Source organism: Giraffa tippelskirchi, chromosome 4 (genome assembly GCF_054371585.1).
Source record: "Giraffa tippelskirchi isolate mGirTip1 chromosome 4, T2T-mGirTip1v1.2.pri, whole genome shotgun sequence".
Lineage (NCBI taxonomy): Eukaryota > Metazoa > Chordata > Mammalia > Artiodactyla > Giraffidae > Giraffa > Giraffa tippelskirchi.
Window position 1 is genome coordinate 165,424,219 of NC_137278.1, and position 18,570 is coordinate 165,442,788.

General features: G+C 44.5%; 1 protein-coding gene across 5 annotated transcripts in view; it reads left to right on the forward strand.

Annotated features, from left to right (window-relative positions):
* CHST11 (carbohydrate sulfotransferase 11) overlaps window positions 1-18,570 on the forward strand; it is a 340,772-nt gene that overhangs the window by 129,703 nt on the left and 192,499 nt on the right. The window lies entirely within an intron of this gene.

Sequence of the window (18,570 nt, forward strand, 5' to 3'; positions counted from 1 at the left end):
AAGAGGAACGGCAACCGGAAGGAATTGCAGACACTTGGCAAGCTAGCGTTTCCATCTTCCAGTCCGCTCAGGGCCTTGGAGGGAGCACATGGGGAGAGCCTGCAGGAAGTACCTCTGTGGATCTGTGTCGTGGTGGACTCATTTGGACTCATTTCCTCCCCTGTACCCCCTCACCTGTGCCTAAACTGGTTGCGGGACAGAGTTCCTATCGGCGCTTCCTTCTAAACTGTTGGATGGCCAGGTTTCGAGCCCTTAGGATGCCCTGGAAAGCACTCTCTCTGTGTCATCTTCTTTCACCCTCTTCCTTCTCCACGTCAGGGCTGTTATCTCCACTCAAAGACTAGAAAGAGAGTTCCAGAAGGTTAAGTAACTTTCCTAGGCTGAGCAGTTAAGTAATTTGGAGAAAGTGGAATTTGATCCTTACGGTTTTTTCCTTTCATAAAATCTTGGATGCAGCAGAAGAGGAGGCTGATGACTCTCCAAAGAAGTTAAAATTGTACCCCAAAGCTCAGTGCCTGATGGGATTCCTGGGCTCGACCCTCAAGGCTTTTCATCTGTCACTGAGTCCAGTTTTCAGTATGAATGTGGATGAGTCCCTTGAAGTCTGTCTCAGTGATGGACCCACAATGGATTGACATCTTTCTGGGGGATTATTTTTAATAGTCTTATAGTGTCTTCTTCCTTCTGCCCATCCTCTTCTGAAGCTTGTCAGATTTAGGGTTATTTCAGAGAACGAGGGCATATGAGGGAGCCCTCCTGACTCCCGTCCCTACAGTCATTCTTTATAGAGCGTACCCTGAAGTGGGGAACCCCCCGCAATGAGCGTGCTTATGCATGCTCAGTTGTATCTGACTCTTTGTGATCCCATGGACTGTAGCCCGCCAGGCTCTTCTGTCGTTGGTATTTTCTAGACAAGTATACTGGAGTGGGTTGCCATTTCTTCCTCCAGAGGATCTTCCTCACCGAGGGATCAAACCTTTGGTTCCTGCATTGGCAGGTGGATTCTTTACCACTGAGCCACTGGGAAGCCGCCCCTCCGCCCCCAACCCCCTAACCCCACAACCCCACAACCCCCTGGATCTGGTTTAAAAACAGATTGTGATTCCTCTGTAGATCTGGCCTGGGCCTTGAGTCTGCATTTCGGAAAAGCTCCAGGGTGATGCTGAGGCTGCTGTCCACTGATCACACTGGGTAGGAGATATATCAATAGCTGATGATTCTCTTGCCCTCACTTCATAGGCTGAACCAAATTCTTAGGTTCCAGGAAGAATTCTATCTTTTAGCAGCACATGGAGTCACGGTGAGTGGTGTTACCTAAACTGACTACTGATGAGCCTGGTGAACTTAAGCCAGATATTTTATAATTGGTCCCTTCTCTTAAGAGTAGCTAGCATTTTCAGCATACCTACTGTGTGCATTTACATTTTCCCACTGAGTAGCAGCACACTGGATCACTTTGGATCTAAGGTCACTCCGGCAGTGAGAAATGCAATTCATTTCTAATAAGCTCCAGTTTTGAGTCAGCAAGCCTGCCATCAATTTGCATGCCAGGAGCCCGTGGATAAGAGGTAAGAGCCAGATTTTACACACATTTTCATGCTGTATTTCCTTTATTAGTTATATGGGTTCTGAGGCAGCCAGCTTCTTGGAGGCCTGGTAAGGGATATTAGGGAGTTTTGTCAATTGCCTCTGTACCAGGTTTACTTAGACTCTCTCGTAAAGCCCCTGGAAAGGCCTTCACTCTCAGACCCTGGAACGTCTGTGCCTGGTGACCTGGACAGCACTCAGCAGGGCCTGGGCAGGCACACTGTCACAGTCACCTTGCCCCAGGCTTTCCCCTCACTCTGTGTATGGTGGCTTATGTGAAGGAGAGGTTGACTAGAAAATCATTCGTGTCACTTGCAGGAAAACACTTCCGGTAATGAGACAGGATTTGAGGACTTGAGGATCTGAGTGGGCAGGTGATTATAACCAACCCTTCATTCCTTCTCTCCAAAACATTCAACATGCCATCTCCTGAGCTGCGTCATGAATGTAACATCCAGCTAGGGATGTTGGGGGGGTTTATATATATTTTTAATCCGTGACCTGTTATTAATTTGCCTTAAACAAAAGAAGTAATTTACAGCGTACTTCTGAGGCTTATGTTGTTTCTCCGAAGTCCTTTTATCTTGTAAAAGGTGGTATTATGCATTTTAATAGAAACTATTGTTTTCTTAGAGAGTCTTTTTTTTAAAAAATGCTTTCTTCTCTCGTCAATCAAATTATAGAGCTAATACTGTAGAGCAGTGGTCCCCAGCCTTTTTGGCACCATGGGCTGGTTTCATGGAAGACTGTTTTTCCATGGACTGGGGGAAGAGGGTGATTTCAGGATGATTTAAACACATTACATTTACTGTGCACTTATTTCTATTATTATCGCATCGGCTCTGCCTCAGAGAATCAGGCATTAGATCCTAGAGGCTGGGGACCCCTACTGTATAGAGAGCTTTGAGACTCAGAACTGCAAATCTGTTCTTCATAACAGTACCAGCCATACATAGAAGTATGGTATACTTTTGTGGACAAAAGTGCTGTTTCTCTATCAGGGGATCTGAGCCTTCACAGTTGTACCCAGTGTGGATTGTCATGCCTGTGTATGACGTATAGCCAGTCTATCAATTACAGACTTCCTTTAAGGAGTTTTCAGGAAACCTTCTTACCATGAAGTTACAAATTGATGTTTTTCTAGTTTAATTACAGCAGTTTGGAGAGGAAGCACCTTTCACACAACTATCTAAAGCCAGCTTCCTCTAAAATTAGAGGAGGGCACAGCATAATATAGATGGAAATCTGCCCTGGCATGCTCAAAAGCACGTGTGCCTTGGGGCACTTATGTGATGCATTTTTGACATTGGAGGAGAGGTTTGTGTTTTGGAGATCTGGCTGGAGATATCTGTGGAACAGCGAGGGGATTGCCTTACTCTTAAGGTGGTCATCATACTTGTCCAATTCCTACTCTCTCTTTAGTGACCATCCCCCTGCCCTCCAGTGAGGTGACCCCCAAGGAGCCCATTATTACAGTCCTGACTTGATGGATAATCGCTGGTTATGAGGTCTGAGTTGACACCAGCACTTTGTGTGATAGCGTGTTGGACTTGCCTGGCTCAAGTTGATATTTCCATTCATGTGAGGCTGCACCGTGGAACCATGCTTGCAGTGGGATTTGCCAAAATGTGAAGATTTTCTTTGTGGTAGCTGGACCAGGACAGCTGTCCTGAGAACTGTTTCAGCAAAACTTTCCCAGTTGGTTCTGTGAAGGTTCTTCTGAGGGTGTGGGGTTGAACTCTGGAGGATGATAGCCTGGTTTTCCTGGGAGACTGCTGGCAGCATGTGTACACATGTGTGTGTATGCGTGTGTGCATGTACGTGTGTGTGTGTGTGTACACATGTGTGTGTGTCTAGTGTAAGAGGCCCAGCTGTAGAAGAGAAGGAGACTGTGTTGGAGCATAGGAGCCCTTTCTGCTGGCCTTTCTACCTGTTGGCATCAGCACAGGACAAGGGTACAGAGCTGTCATCAGAGTCACTTGTCTTTCTTCACAGCCGTGCTACAGGCAGTGAGCAGGATGCAGTAGTTAAAATTACAACAACAAAAGCTTACTGCGTTATCAGCTGTAAGCCCTTAAAGGAGTTTCTGAAACTGCTTAGCATCAATTTTTTAAATCTGTTAAATGGGTCTAATAATATGTGCCCTGCTTATCTCACATAGTCTTAAATATACTATAAGATGGGCTTCGCTGATAGCTTAGCAGGTAAAGAATCTGCCTGCAATGCAGGAGACACAGGAGATGCCGGGTTGATCCCTGAGTTGGGAGGAGCCCCTGGAGAAGGGAGGTGGTAACCCACTCTGGTATTCTTGCCGGAAAAATCTCATAGATGGAGGAGCCTGGCGGGCTACAATCCAAAGAGCTGGACATGACTGAATGACTAAACACAGACACATGCTGTAAGATCCCACAAGTAAATGCTTTATAAACCAAAAAGGAATAGATGTGGGTCTGTTCAGTGAGAGGCAGTATGGCCTCATAGTTAGTAGTGATAAGCCAGCAGAGTGGTTATAGCAGTCATTAGCAGTAAGAAGAGCTAGTTAGATCATGGGTAGTGGTTAGGAGGAGTACAACCACTGCTACTACTGAGCCGGTTGTTGGGCTTGCTTTTTCTTTTTCCAAAGCACTTGTTGAAGGGGATTCTTAGGGTGTAAGTTTTGTTATGAGATAGGATCTCTTACCTGGGGTATGGCCCTGGCAGTGGACAGGACAGACTCTGAACTGAACCAGTGAAATGTCTTCTGCCACTTAAACTGAGTCTGTTCTGAGCATCGGAGGGGGAGCTTTTGAATTCCCTTGAGAGCCCATGACCTTGGCATGACTCTGCTCAGGAAGTCAGACAATCTACCACCCCGATGCCTGCATCTCCCCATGTGTTTTGTGGCCTTGGAGGCTGTGGGCCTTTTGTTCTGAAGTCAACTGTCTGATATTCCTTTGGAATATATGAGTCAGGGGGGGAAGGAATTGGACGTGTTCCCAGCCTTACTCGTGAACTTTTTTCATCTATTAAAGGAATCTCAGTATCACTTAATTAGATGTCTTTTTTTCTTCAGTTGATTTGATTAAATATTAGTAATAATAATAATACTGATGATAGTTGATCTCAGTGTCCCCCCACCCCCAGTGCTGTTGCGTGTGTGTGTTAGGCACTCAGTGGTGTCCAACTCTTTGTGACCCTATGGACCGTAGCCTGCCAGGCTCCTCTATCCCAGACAAGAATACTGGAGTGGGTTGTCATTCCCTTCTCCAGGAGATCTTCCCAACTCAGGGATCAAACCCAGGTCTCCTACGTTGTAGGTGAATTCTTGACCATCTGAGCCACCAGGGAAGCCCTCCAGTGCAACTAGTTGCTCATGTATATTTACTCAGTGAGTAGTTGGATTTGGAGAGCTACAGAGGAAGATTTAGAGATTTACCATTAGCTTCAAGTCTAGGGAATATTAAGGCAAACATTTCTTTTTTAATTGAAGTATAGTTGATTTACAGTGGTGTGTTAATTTCTGCTGTACAGCAAAGTGATTCATATATGTATATATATACATATGTATACATATGTGTACATTCTTTTTTAAAATCCTTTTCCATTATGGTTTATTACAGGATATTGAATATAGTTTCCTGTGCTATACAGCAGGACTTTGTTGTTTATCCATTCTAAACATAATAGTTTGCATCTGCTAATCCGAAACTCCCAATCCATCCCTCCCCCACCTTCCTCCCACTTGGCAACCACAAGTCTGTTCTCTATATCCTTGAGTCTGTTTCTGTTTTGTAGATAGGTTCATTTGTGTCATATTTTAGATTCCCCATGAAAGTAAGTATCATATGATATTTGTCTTTTTCTGACATACTTCACTTAGTATGATAATCTCTAGGTCTGTTCATGTTGATGCAAGTGGCATTATGTCATTCTTTTTTTATGGCCAAGTAATATTCCATTGTATATATATATTTTATACACACACCACATCTTCTTTATCCATTTATCTGTCGATGGAAGTCTAGGTTGTTTCCATGTCTTGGCTATTGTGAATAGTGCTGCTATGAACATAGAGGTGTATGTATCTTTTTGAATTTTAGCTTTGCTGGATATATGCTTAAGAGTGGGATTACTGGATCATATGGTAGTTCTAGTCTTAGTTTTTTGAGGAACCTCCATACTGTTTTCTGCAGTGGCTGTACCAACTTACATTCCCACCAGCAGTGTAGGAGGGTTCCTTTTTCTCCCCATCCTTTCCAGCTGTTATTTGTAGACTTTTTAATGATGACCATTCTGAGCAGTGTCAGATGGTACTTCATTGTAGTTTTGATTTCAGTGTTTTTTTCATGTTTTGGCCATCTGTAAGACAAATTTGAGGGTAGGAGAAGGGGGAACAGAGGATGAGATGGTTGGATGGTATCACCGACTCAATGGACATGAGTTTGAGCAGACTCCAGAAGATGGTGAAGGACAGGGAAGCCTAGTGTGCTGCAGTCCATGGGGTTGCAAAGGGTCAGACATGACTGAACAACTGAATAACCACAACTCATAGTCTTTTTCTCTGAGTCCCAACCCTTTACTTCTCCTGTGTAACCACTTTCTTCTTATCTGCCTATATATGGCAGTGTGTGTGTCCCATAGATGAGTCTCCTTTACAATTACAGGCAGGGTGATTTTCTCACTCCTACAGCTTCTCCCCCACACCCTGCCACTGCATAGACTATCCTGCCAGCCCAGTGGCTACTGTAGTCTGGGTTTCATGTGTTGTCAGAGCTGGTGGGAAATTCAAAGAGGGTCTCGTACTACCTTTGCATTTTGGAAGTGCAGGCCCAAGGGCAGCTGACTTGGCCAAGAACACACTGAGTTAGTGGAGTGGCCAGATAGGAACCTTGCACTCCTGGCTCCTCCTAGCCCTGACCCAATTCCCAGAGAGCAGACCGTACTTCAGCCTGAAGAGTCCAGCAGAGAAGATATCCTGGAGGAAGGTGTCCTGCATGGGGGTGTTCAGGGTACCCCACTCTGCCAGTGGGTGACTGATTCTTTAGACACTAAGGAGAGATGGGCTTGGGTCTTCTCTACTGTCTGAAGATGGGACTGTGCCTCCCCCAGCCTGGGGAATGATATCCTTTTCCCTGCCAGTGGGCGTTTTCTGCCTTTATCCCTTTCCTGGCTGCCGAGTGCCGTGCCCAGGCTGTGGCCGTCAGAGCTGCCCTGCAGGTGAATGGACTTGGACTTGTTAGGTCCAGTTCTGCTTGCTGGTGAAATCCCAACAGGATCCTCACACCTTACCCACACCCAGGAAATTCTGGAGTCTGCTGGAGCTGATAAAATTGGGATGTCTGTCTCCTCTGGTATTGCTTTCTCAGTTTTATTAATCAATAATAGGAAATGAAATCAAGACATTCTTGAATCTGTGCCGGCCTCTTCAGTACTTTTATGGTCTCTGTGTCCTAATAGTCGCTCTCTTTTTCTTAGAAGGTTTTTCCCTGCATTGTAGGAGCACAGGACTGGCTTTCTTGGGGAAGCCTGGGAATTCATACGTGCTGTACAAATCAGTATATATTGATGGATTCAGGATCGAGTCTGCAAGTGGGTGAATTCACAGCCCTGTGGATAAATAGGGCCGACTCTAAGGCTGTCAAACGCTGGGGACTTTGATATCTACCGGTGTGGGAGAGGTGCTCTGGAGCCAATTTCCCATGGAAACTGAGGGATGACTGTGTTATACTGAGGCCCAGTTTTCCTCTCTGTTGTTGTTATTTTAGTTGCTAAGTTGTGTCCGACTCTTTAGCTACCCCATGAACTGCAGCCTACCAGGCCCCTCTGTCTATGGGATTTTCCAGGCAAGAATACTGGAGTGGGTTCCCATTTCCTACCCCAGGGGATCTTCCCCTAAATGGGTGTAATTGTGCCAGTCTTGAAGATGTTGTAAAGATGGCTTGACGTTATACTTTGTGTGGAATAGTCTCCCTCATTACTTGGTGGATCTCTACATTAAGGTGTGTGCTGTCCAGACAGCCTTCCTTCAGAGTGATCTGTGTAGGTGCATTTTTGCAGGGGTTTTCCAGCAGGCTGGTCATCAGAATTTTCTGGGTGCTTTCCAACACTAGCACCCCCTGCACTAGATGTCTGAGCCCTTCTAGATCACCCACTCTTTCAAATCTCCAGAGGTGGACCCAGCATTCCGTCACATAAAAAGACTCCCTAGGCAATTCCCTGGCAGTCCAGTGGTTAGGACTCCACTTCTGTTGCCGAGGGCCCCTGTTTGATCCTTGGTCAGGAAACTAAGATCTCACAAGCCGCGTGGTGCTTCCAAAATAATGATGATAGTAATAATAATAAAATGAAGAGGTTTCCTGGTGCTTCTTTTGATCCCCAGCCATGTTTGGGAACCTCTGCAGGGTAGGTTTTATTCTAATCCTCTTTGATCAAGGCAATATGGTGGTATGGTATAAATGATTTGAGGGTTTAAATATTCTGGCTATGTAGTGGTGTTAGATTTGAGCTCTATTTTTCATAGCACATTATTTTCATTGTATTGGGATGGGTTGGGTGAGAAATAAGAAAATTATAAGAAATTGCCTAGTAAGAGAAGATGTGATGCTTGACTAATTAGAAATGGATAATTGGCTCCTTAAAAGGCCTTTTTCATAGCATGAAAGTCCAATTGGATTGTCTCTATTCAGGTGCCCCTGTGTTCATTTCCTAGACACAGGTTTGTCTGTGAGATGAAAGCTTTAAGATGGAGTCAGTCAGCCTGCAGTTTCCTCTCTGTGTTCAGATGTGTGGGTTGAGTTTCTTCTGTCTCCCACACCCCCGACTCCGTCCCTCGCTTCTCCTCTGGCTGGCTTGGTGCTGCGAGAACTCTTTATCACCTCATGCAGGACTTAGTGCTTGTGGAGTCAGGGAAGCCAGTTTAAATTTTGGCTCTAACTGTTGGATGTCTGGAAACCTCATAAAGATGGGAACTGTTCCCAGCTTGGAACTTACCTGAGTATGGCCTGGCACTCACCATGAAGCCTTGAAGTGTTTCTGTTGAGCAAATAGAAATATATCAGAGTGGGATGTAAAACGTGCTTCTTTCCCTTTCCTGGTTCTATGACCTGAGACAAGAAATTGATCTCATCAAGTGAGCTGTGTTTCCCTTCCTGGTTAAATGGAGTGTTCACATCCCTCTCCTTAGCTTTCCCAAATGAAATATTAAGATGCTTTGTAATACCAGAGAACAGTGTCAGGTTCTTATATGAGGAATGTTTCATTGCTTGTTAGAACACTGGCATTTGCTCAGAATTCTTTCTGACTTGTTTGCCTGTTATTTCTGCATTATGGGGCTTCCCAGGGGGCACAGTGCTAAAGAATCTGCCTACCAATGCAGAAGATACAGGAGAGACAGGTTCGATCCCTGGGTTGGGAGGATCCCCTGGAGTAGGAAATGGCAACCCACTTTAGCATTCTTGCCTGGAAAATTCCATGGACAGAGGACCCTGGTGGGCTATAGTCTATGGGGTTGCAGAGAGTCAGACACGACTGAGCATGCACGCACACCACACTACAACGGGGCAAATGATTTGTAAGTTTCTTTTTTTGCTTTCTAATGCCTTGGGTGCTGAAGAATTGATGCTTTTGAACTCTGGTGCTAGAGAAGACTCTTGAGAGTCCCTTGGACTGCAAGGAGATCCAACCAGTCCATCTTAAAGGAAAATCAGGCCTGAATATTCATTGGAAGGATTGATGCTGAAGCTGAAACTCCAGTACTTTGGCCACCTTATGGGAAGAACTGACTCCTTGGAAAAGACCCTGATGCTGGGAAAGATTGAAGGAGGGAAGAGAAGGGGACAACAGAGGATGAGGTGGTTGGATGGCATCACTGATGCAGTGAACATGAGTTTGAGTAGGCTCCGGAAATTGGTGATGGACAGGGAGACCTGGCGTGCTGCAGTCCGTGGGGTCTCAAAGAGTCAGACACGACTGAGTGACTGAACTGAACTGAATGCCTTGGGAACCCTGCTGCACACGGACACTTTGAAGAAGGGTGTTCTGGGAATCTCACGTGGATTTCCCATACCCCACCTCTGAGTTTATCTTGAAAAGTCCATCTCATGCGCTGTGTTGCTGGGGAGAGGAGATAGATGCATGTGAGTTGTGGCTCTGACCAGCGGCCTTGGAGCTGCAGTGCTCACAGAAGCCAGAGAAGTGTTTTTTTCTCTTTGCTCCTCATTGGAATAGAGTGGCACTGCAGGACTTGTTTCTAGAGTGGTCACTAACTCAAAGTGACTAATTATTGCTTCCCACTATGGTGACTGTCGAATGGGAAGGACACGGGGAGAAGGTGACAAACATGCTTTGGTGCCGACAAATGGGGCTGCCTTTTGGAAAAGTTATTTGCGTTCAGTATGTGTTTAGTAAATGGGCAGTTATAGAGTGCAGTTGCTGGCATCCATCTGCCTGTCCTTGGGGGAAGGTCATGGATCGGAAGCAGCTAACATTTGGCCCTGCTGTCATTCCGTTAGTGGGCTCTGAAGCTGGGTCATTTGTTTATCTGAGTCCAGGATGGACTGTTGAAAATTACATATCTGGCCAGAAGACAATCTTAAACATAGAAATAGAGCAAGAACAAGTTCCTTAGAGATAACTTTAGTATTTAAGCATTGATTTAAGCATCTCTTCACCCATCCATCTATGTAGCCATCCATCCACCCTCCATTTTGGGAAACAGTTATTAAGCATCTTTGGTTTAGTCGCTCAGTTGTGTCTGACTCTCTGTGACCCCGTGGATTGCAGCATGCCGGGATTCCCTGTCCTTCATTGTCTCCCCTAGTTTGCTCAAACTCATGTCTATTAAGCATCTACTGTGTGCCAGTTCGTGCTAGGCTCTGGGGATAAAAAAAGTAACATAAGACATGATTGCTGTCCTCAAGGAAACAGCAGTCTAGGGTGGAAGATGTTTGCCTAAATTTCAAGTCAAATTCTTACTTGACACATACCTATTTTTGTTTTGGGTCTCCTCTCTTTTGAACACAGCACAGCATGTAACCGTTGTGACATTTTCACTTGTTTTTATAAACTCAAGTTGTGGAGTTGGATTTCGTGTTTTGCATAACTCTAAGCACAGTGTAAGTGCTTGTATTATTAAACAGAAGAAGAGGGAAGAAATCGTAATCCAGAAAAAAAGACCAAATCGTAGAACAGCAAAAAAGTCTTAAGGTACCCAATGGAACTCTAAAAAGCTTTTTTAAAAACCTTATTGTGTGTAATAGTCAAAATTGCTTTTTGAGCCATGGGTAAATTTAAGTGCAAAACGTCTTCTAAATGTATTAAACTAGAAGGCCAGTTGGAAGGCAGAGAGTTCGTCTTAGCACAGGGAAGTGCCATTAAAATGAGTGATTCAGAGCATAGGTTTGAGACTGGACCAACTGGGATTTGGTCTTCCGTTTTACTGCTCTTTACCTGTGTGACCTTGGGCAAATTTATTAACCTCTCTGAACCTCAGTTTCCCTTCTTGTAAGATGGGTGTAGCAACGGTAGTATTCACTTGAGAGAATTATTATGAGGCTGAAGTGAGGGCAAAGATTTGCCAAGTGCTTGACACAGACCTGATTTGTGGTAAGTGCTCTGGAAAATCTAGCTATTTTGATGATTATTAGGAGAAAAGGGATTGGGGTTATTCCAAATATGTGTATATGTGAATCTGGGTGACTAGAGGTTTTTAGTGGTGGAAATGAGACACATGATGCCTTTTGGCTTTACACAACTAACAATCCCTTGAGAAATACTCATTCAATGTTTCTCTTCCCTGGTAGCTCAGACAACAAAGAATCTACCTGCAATGCAGGAGGCCTGGGTTTGATCCCTGAATTGGGAAGATCCCCTGGAGGAGGGCATGGCAACCCATTCCAGTATACTTGCTTGGAGAATCCCAATGGACAGAGGAGCCTGGCAAGCTACAGTCCATGGGGTCGCAAAGCATCGAAAATGACTAAGCGACTAAGCACACAGTGCTTCTCCTGTACCCCTTTTCTGCATCTTTGCTGTGCTGGGCATGAGTGATGAACTAGCTCTTTCTGCAACTAAAGGATTGGTGTTTGTGTGTGTGTAGAGAGCGGGGAGAAGAAAAACTGCCTTAAGCCTCTGAGCAGTGTCATAGATTTTCAGCTAACAGGCCTGAGCTGTTAGCGTATCATTCAGGGGGGTCACCTACTCAGGAGAAAATCCGATTCTGAAATTAATTTCAACAAATCAAAAGGCAATTGGTAATTGTAGCTGACATTATATTTTTTTAAAGGGCCGACTCGCAAGTTGGATTTTTCAGTAACACTTGAAGCAATGGGTTTGGTGCAGTGGAAATTTCACAAAAGGATCGTTTTCTTAAAAAGAGAGAGAGGAGGGGGGTTTCTCTTGATGTTTTTTTTTCCATGGAAGGTAGTTCTATATACTGTTTATAGAAGCCTTGATCCTTTTTAAACTTTAAGGAGCACAGTTGGCCTCTGTGGTAATAAATCGAGAGGCATATGGGGGCTCAGGGACCCTTAATTTATGTGCTCAACTCCTTCCCCCAATTCAGCCGGCTACTTCCTGGGATGGTGTACTTGATTGATGAGTTTCTGGTGTTCTGTGCTGCTGGGATGTCTTTTGAAGTTTCTCCTACAAGGCTTGAGGTTTGCCCCTGTGAGGTGTTAATGGGCTTCCTGCTGGGGCGTTATTTGTAAGGGGCGCTTGTTAGAGGGGCCTCAAAGGGCAGCTGGGGACACCGGAGTTCTTGTTCTTCTGAAGGGTTGACTCTCGGGCCTTGGGTCCCCAGGCTCCCAACTCATGTTTGGAAGACACTGCAGTGTTGTTTTTATTCCTGTTTCTCAGGCCGCTATTTGTTTAGATTTAGGGGGCCCCTAGACCATGGCAGGTATTGGTGGTAAGGGATCAGACCAGCCTGGGAACAGGCAGGAACAGTGAGTCCGAGAAGAGACTCAAATCCACATGGACGGGAAGACTCCTATCTGAGGACCCTGGGTAACAAGAGATTGTGTCTTGAGCCAAACAGCCAAGTTCCAACTAAACACACACCCAAGGTTGGCCCCTCTGTTGTCTCCTCCGTGGCCTGCCTGCCTCTAGGTTCTCCCTTGCCCAATTCCGTTCTCATCACCACCAGAGTGCTCTTCATAAAGTGAAAACTTGTTTATGTCACTCTCCTCTTGCAGCTGTGTTCATGATGTGTGTGCATGCTAAGTCCCTCAGTCACGTCCGACTCTCTGCTACCCCGTGGGCTGCAGCCTGCCAGGCTCCTCTGCCCATGGAATTCTCCAGACAAGAATATTGGAGTGGGTAGCCATTCCCTTTTCCAGGGGATCTTCTTGACCCAGGGATCAAACCCAGGTTTCCTGCATTGTAGGCAGATTCTTTACCATCTGATCCACGGCTAAATTCAAGGGCCATTTGCCCCGCGAGGCCCTCCTCGCCCACCCCTCCTTGTCCCCATCAGCTTGGATCTTCTCACTGATACGCCTGCAGCACCAGCACTGACCTCAGCCACAGCTTTATCAGTCGTTCTGTACTTGTGTGTTCTTTTGTCTCTTTCCTACATTAGATTCTGAGAATGTTGAGGCTAAGGATTTTGTTTATCTTTTCTCCCTAACATGCAGCTCTGAGTCTGGTAATTAATCAACATTTACTGAATCAGTGAAGGCACACCATTTACTGTTCTGTTGCCTTAGAATGCCCTTGTTCCCCCATTTTGTACTGTATTAGAAGAGTTGATCAACCTTGATTCTCTGTGGGGTGTTGCTAGCTCCCCACAGATGTGTCCCCAGGCGACAGTGATACAACCAGTAATTTTAGCTGGTGTTGATCGAGCACATTCTATATGTCAAGTGAGCATATACCTCATCTAACCATTACAACACTCTTTCAAGGAAGGTTATCTTTGGATAAGCTTGAGCCAACTTTCCCTAGAGGGTGGTATGTCCTTAGGTGAGAGCAAGAAGATCTGAATGTTAAAGGCTTCCAGGTCCTTTCTGGCAGGTCTTGATACCCAAAGCAGAATCTTCTGAAGATATTCAGTAGCATTCAAATTTCAGCAAAACTGGCGAGAAAAATGAAACCTCCTTTAACTCACTCTTCATTTTAAAACATAGAGGGGAACTGCTTTCAGTGACAGCTCTATTCACTAGAACTGTTGTGAATTCCCTGGGCGCCCTGCTACTAGAGAGCGGGGTCACTAGTGGCTCTTCTTTCCACTGCTTTGGGAAATTTCTGAGACTTTGTCAGGTCCTAAGATAAGTTAGTGAGTGAACCAGCCTCTATGCTGCTTTTTCTTTGGTGTCCAGACAGAGAGAATTTTAAATTCACTCCTCACTCTCGGTGCTCTTGGGACTTTTTAGTTGTACTTGACTTTGAAAACTTGCGAAAGAAGAATGACAACTTGGCTGTTTTTCGAGTCAATGCACTTGACAGCATTTCCGTGTGCTGCTGTGTCCCCAGGACTGACTTTGCAATTCTTTATGAATTGTACCATGCATGAAGGGGGGACCATACTTTTCGGAAGGGAAGTGAGAAGATTAAAAAAGTGTAGAAATGCAATAAGCCCCTCACCAGACTTAGAAGATTTCAGTCTAGTGTTGAGAGACCCAACTGATGTCAAGAAACAGCTGTATCTGCAGGCTTCAGCAACATGCCCATTTCACCATAATGCTCAGATCTCCCCTGCGGAGGACATGAGATTTAGATGGAGAAGTGGCAGAGTGTCTAGCTGAGCTTCCCTGAATCTGAGAGAAAGGAGATGAAGGGCAAGCTAATCCCCCAGAGACTTGAATGGCCAAGGGCAGCCAAGTAGTTGTGCCCACTCACCTTTGGCTAGAGAGATTGTTAAGCCTAGCCTCAATCTTTGGAAATTGGTGAGATTCCTTCCTTGGTTCAGGTTGATTGTGTGGTGGAGAGGTGCTATATACACGTATACACACACACACACACGTGGTGGGAAGGTGCTATATACATATATATACACATGATATATATATTTTATATATAAAATGAGTATATATATATACACATGATTTACCATGTTGTGTTAGTTTCAGGTGTATAGCAAAGTGATTCAGTTATATATATATTCTTTTTCAAATTCTTTTCCTTTATAGGTTATTATAGCAATAAGCTATTGAAGATAGTTACATGGACATGTCATAGTCTTTAACCCCCAGAATCGAGCTCTGGGGCCCTCAACCACGCCCTACTGTTTGCTTAACAAATGACTTGCCTTGCTGGGCCCCAGTATCCTCCATGGTAAAATGAAGATAACCACGGTACCTACTTTGGATACCGTAGGTAGAGGGCCCAGGAAGCTTGAAAGTCCCACAGTGATTAGGGACTCAGCTTCTTTTACTTTGTATCATTACTATCCTTAATATGTGCCTTCTATCTCATGGTCCAAGATGGCCTCCTTAGTTCCTGCCATCATTTCTACATCCCAGCTGGGAAGGGAAAAAGGGAAATGGAGGGTGTGGCCTGAAAGTTGCCCACTGCCTCATCCCATTGGTGAGGGCTTAGCCATATGACCATGTTATTCAAAAGTAAGTCAGGGAAATTTTAATCTTTAACTGACACCCAACTAAAAATTCTATTATTATGTAAAAAAGAGAGTTTGGCTATTAGGGAACAACTGGTGGTTTCTGTTCAAGTGTTAGGGGTTCAATAAACATTATTACCACCACCACTGTCATTACCACAATCAACGATCATCATCATTTCTGATCTTAGCCTATAAGATCATCCTCCATGAACTTGCTTCCTAACTTGCCCCTTATTTTCCATTTTAGAGCATCTTAGCTTGCACTTTTTTCCATTGCACAATTTGTTCAATATCCATGTACCTCTGACACCTTTTTGTAGCTTTAAGTTGTCAACATAACCATACCCCTCAATGTCCCATGTGACAGAAATGGATATTAAAGCTGGTGGGATATTGACAACTTAGAAATAGGGGAGACTAGAGCATGAAGTCTTAATAACCCATTTAGCAGCTTAATTCAAATACTGCAGGAAAAGTTGATGAAAAGAAGAAAAAAGCCTAACTATCTTTAAATGTAGGTTAAGATTTTGTCTTATTTTTAACCCCTTCCACTTGCATGTTTATGCGCCTGTGTTGAAGATGCCTGAATCTCCACAGAATTCTTCTCAATGCATTAGTCTGGCTGTCCAGCCTCCTGACAGTCCTTTGAGGTTTTCAAAATACTTGTCCCTGGAAGGATGTGAAAACCAAGTTTCTTCTAATTCCAAAGCAGTTGAAATAAATGAAGAGATTTGTTCTGTGGATCTTTATTCATGATTTAAATGCTCTGCAGGAGCCTTTTCTGGTAGAGATGGTTCATTGAGAAATCACGTGGACTTTGGACTCATTAAAACCTTGAGGAAGACAAATGCCATTTTTCTGCTACAAATCCCACTGAGGCTAATTTAATGGAGTTCTGGCTAGCCTTTACAGTTTCCATCAGCCACATCTCACCTCCATTATTTGTCTCCTCCTTCTTTTAAAAATACTGTGTCAGAAAGTGACATTTTTCTCCTAGAAGAATTGTGCCACGTTTATAACCTTGCTTCTTTCTACCAAGTCACTTATCTTTAAAGATGAAGCCATGGAGACAAAGAACTGGGAAATCCCTGGACAGAAGCATTGGAGTCATCGTCATTTTTTCCCTCTTTTTCATCCTTTTCTCCTCCTAGCCCCCGTTGATGCTCTCTGAGAAATTTCTTGGCAGTTCCTCTTCCTTCTGTTCCTTTTATTACTGTTCTAGCCAGGCCCTCAGCATTCCTTGCTAGGACTGTTGCAGTAGTCTCCTGGTTTTCCTGCCTTTGGTGTCTCCCCCGTCCAATGCACATTCTCTCAGCACAGATCTGGCTGGGACACATTTTTGGTTACAGATAGTCACTTCTTTCTGTTGCAGTCAGTGTTATGGAGTCAGCTTTCCTTGACATGAGGTCTGAGGCCAGACCATTACTATGGTTGCCTGCTAACACATCAGTAACAGGCAGAATAGCTAGCATGGTAGTAGGTATCACTTACAATCTGCTTTTATGGCTGAAGAAATGAAGGCTGGGAGATTAAGTAGCCTACCTCATGACACCTGCTAAAAAGTAGTGAGATCAGAATTGATCTTTGAACTATCACTCAAGTGTCACATCATATGTTAGGCTCATTTCTTTCTGGCCTTTCTCTGGCCATCTTCCCTTGTGCCCTGGCTTCTAGCCCTACTGATTGCCTTTCATGCCTTATTGTCTTGAACGTCAAGACCTGGACACTGCCCATGTCACTGTATGTGCCTTTGCAGTTCCTTCTGCCAAGAGTGCCTTCCTTTGCCTTTTTGACTTTGCACTTCCTTTGCACTCCTTCAGGGTCTAGTTCCCAGCCGCCTCTATGAAGATCGCCCCTGTCCCTTGTGTTACATAAATGAGCCAAAGATGGCCACTGTGTCTTGGCTGCAAGGTATGTATTTCTGCACTGCAGCCTGAGTGAGACCCACAAGCTCAAAGACCCAGTGGCACCAAATGCAAATTTTTACACATGCAATTGCTTTAAAAATAGCCCAAACAAGTAGATTTTTAGCCGTTTAGGATCTGTCTGCTTTGCATACCCTGTGAAATAGCACCCAGCATCTGTTGGTCATTGATAAGGTGGAGAGCCTTGTGGTTCTAAACCCCAAGCTGCTACTGTCCTTGGAGCTCTGTGACTCAAAGTCCCCACCTCCCTCCCCGCCGCTGAGTGACAGCAGTTAAGACAAGTAAGTCTCCTCTCTGGTTCCCCTTCCCCAGGAGTTCCCTGATCCTTCTCCCCTTCTGAATGGTGAACCTTGAGCCAAGCCTCTGGGTGGTCTCTTGCTACAAAGGACGTCCCTTCCCAATAAAGCTTTCCTTGGGCCTCTCATGCTCATATCTTTTCCCTTGACTGGCCCCCAAGTCATTTGAACCCCTACACGCCCAACAGATTGGATCACTGTTCTATGAGTTTCCATCATGTTTCTTGAACCTGCGTCCTTTACTGTACTCATTGCATCATTGCATTACCCCAGTTGGCCGTGCATCACAGACCACGAATCGAGGAAGCCAGGGAGCCCTGGGTTCAGCACTGGAAGAAGTTTCACCTGTGAGCGTAATCGCGTTTTCCCATCGTTATGGATCCATTTATTGTTTTGCAGTTAATTGCACTTTACCTTGGCATCCAGTATAAAACTGTTGGTATTTTGTGAAATACTCAGAGTTGGTCTCATGAGTTTAATTTCCCCTGATTTAGGAAAAAAAATAACCACTGGAGATACATTGGGTAGGAGGATGGCTAAAATTTAGAGCACTTCTCATCAAGTCTTATTTTGATAGTTGTGCCTGTCCCGGCCTCTCCTTTATCTGGTTTGCCAACAAAAACAGAATAAATAGAATAAATAAATGAGGGGAGGGTTACTGGCATTATGAAAGGATTCTGTTCAACATGGTTCTTTCCCAGCTGTGCTCCCCTAAGACGGTGGTGGTTTGTGGATTGGTAAGGCTTGGTGGGGAGAATGGAAACATAGGAGCTGGCAGCAAATGCTGATCAATATGCTGTGAAAAGGAAGTGCTCTGAAATGGCCTGCGAGTCATGTGCAGCTTTTCTAGAATAAGCCTTTTTAGGGTCTTGTTTGCGCCCTGTTTATATAAGCCTCCTGGGTTGCCCTAAGGCTAGCAATATGAAGACATTTCTTTTTACTTTCTTTCTTCTTTTTTTTATTTTTAAAATTTTAATTATGCAGCAGTTTTTCCCCTGGTTTTATTGAGAGATCACTGATATCCATTACTGTTACATGTTTAAAGTGTCCAGCAGGATGGTTTCATTTACAAATATTGTGAGATGATTGCCACAACAGGTTTAGTTCATATCCATCATTTCATAGAGACACAGGAAAAGAAAAAGAAACTCTGCTTGTGATGAGCACTCTTAGGATTTATTCTCTTAACGCCTTTCCTATATATCCTACAGCAGTGTTAACCACA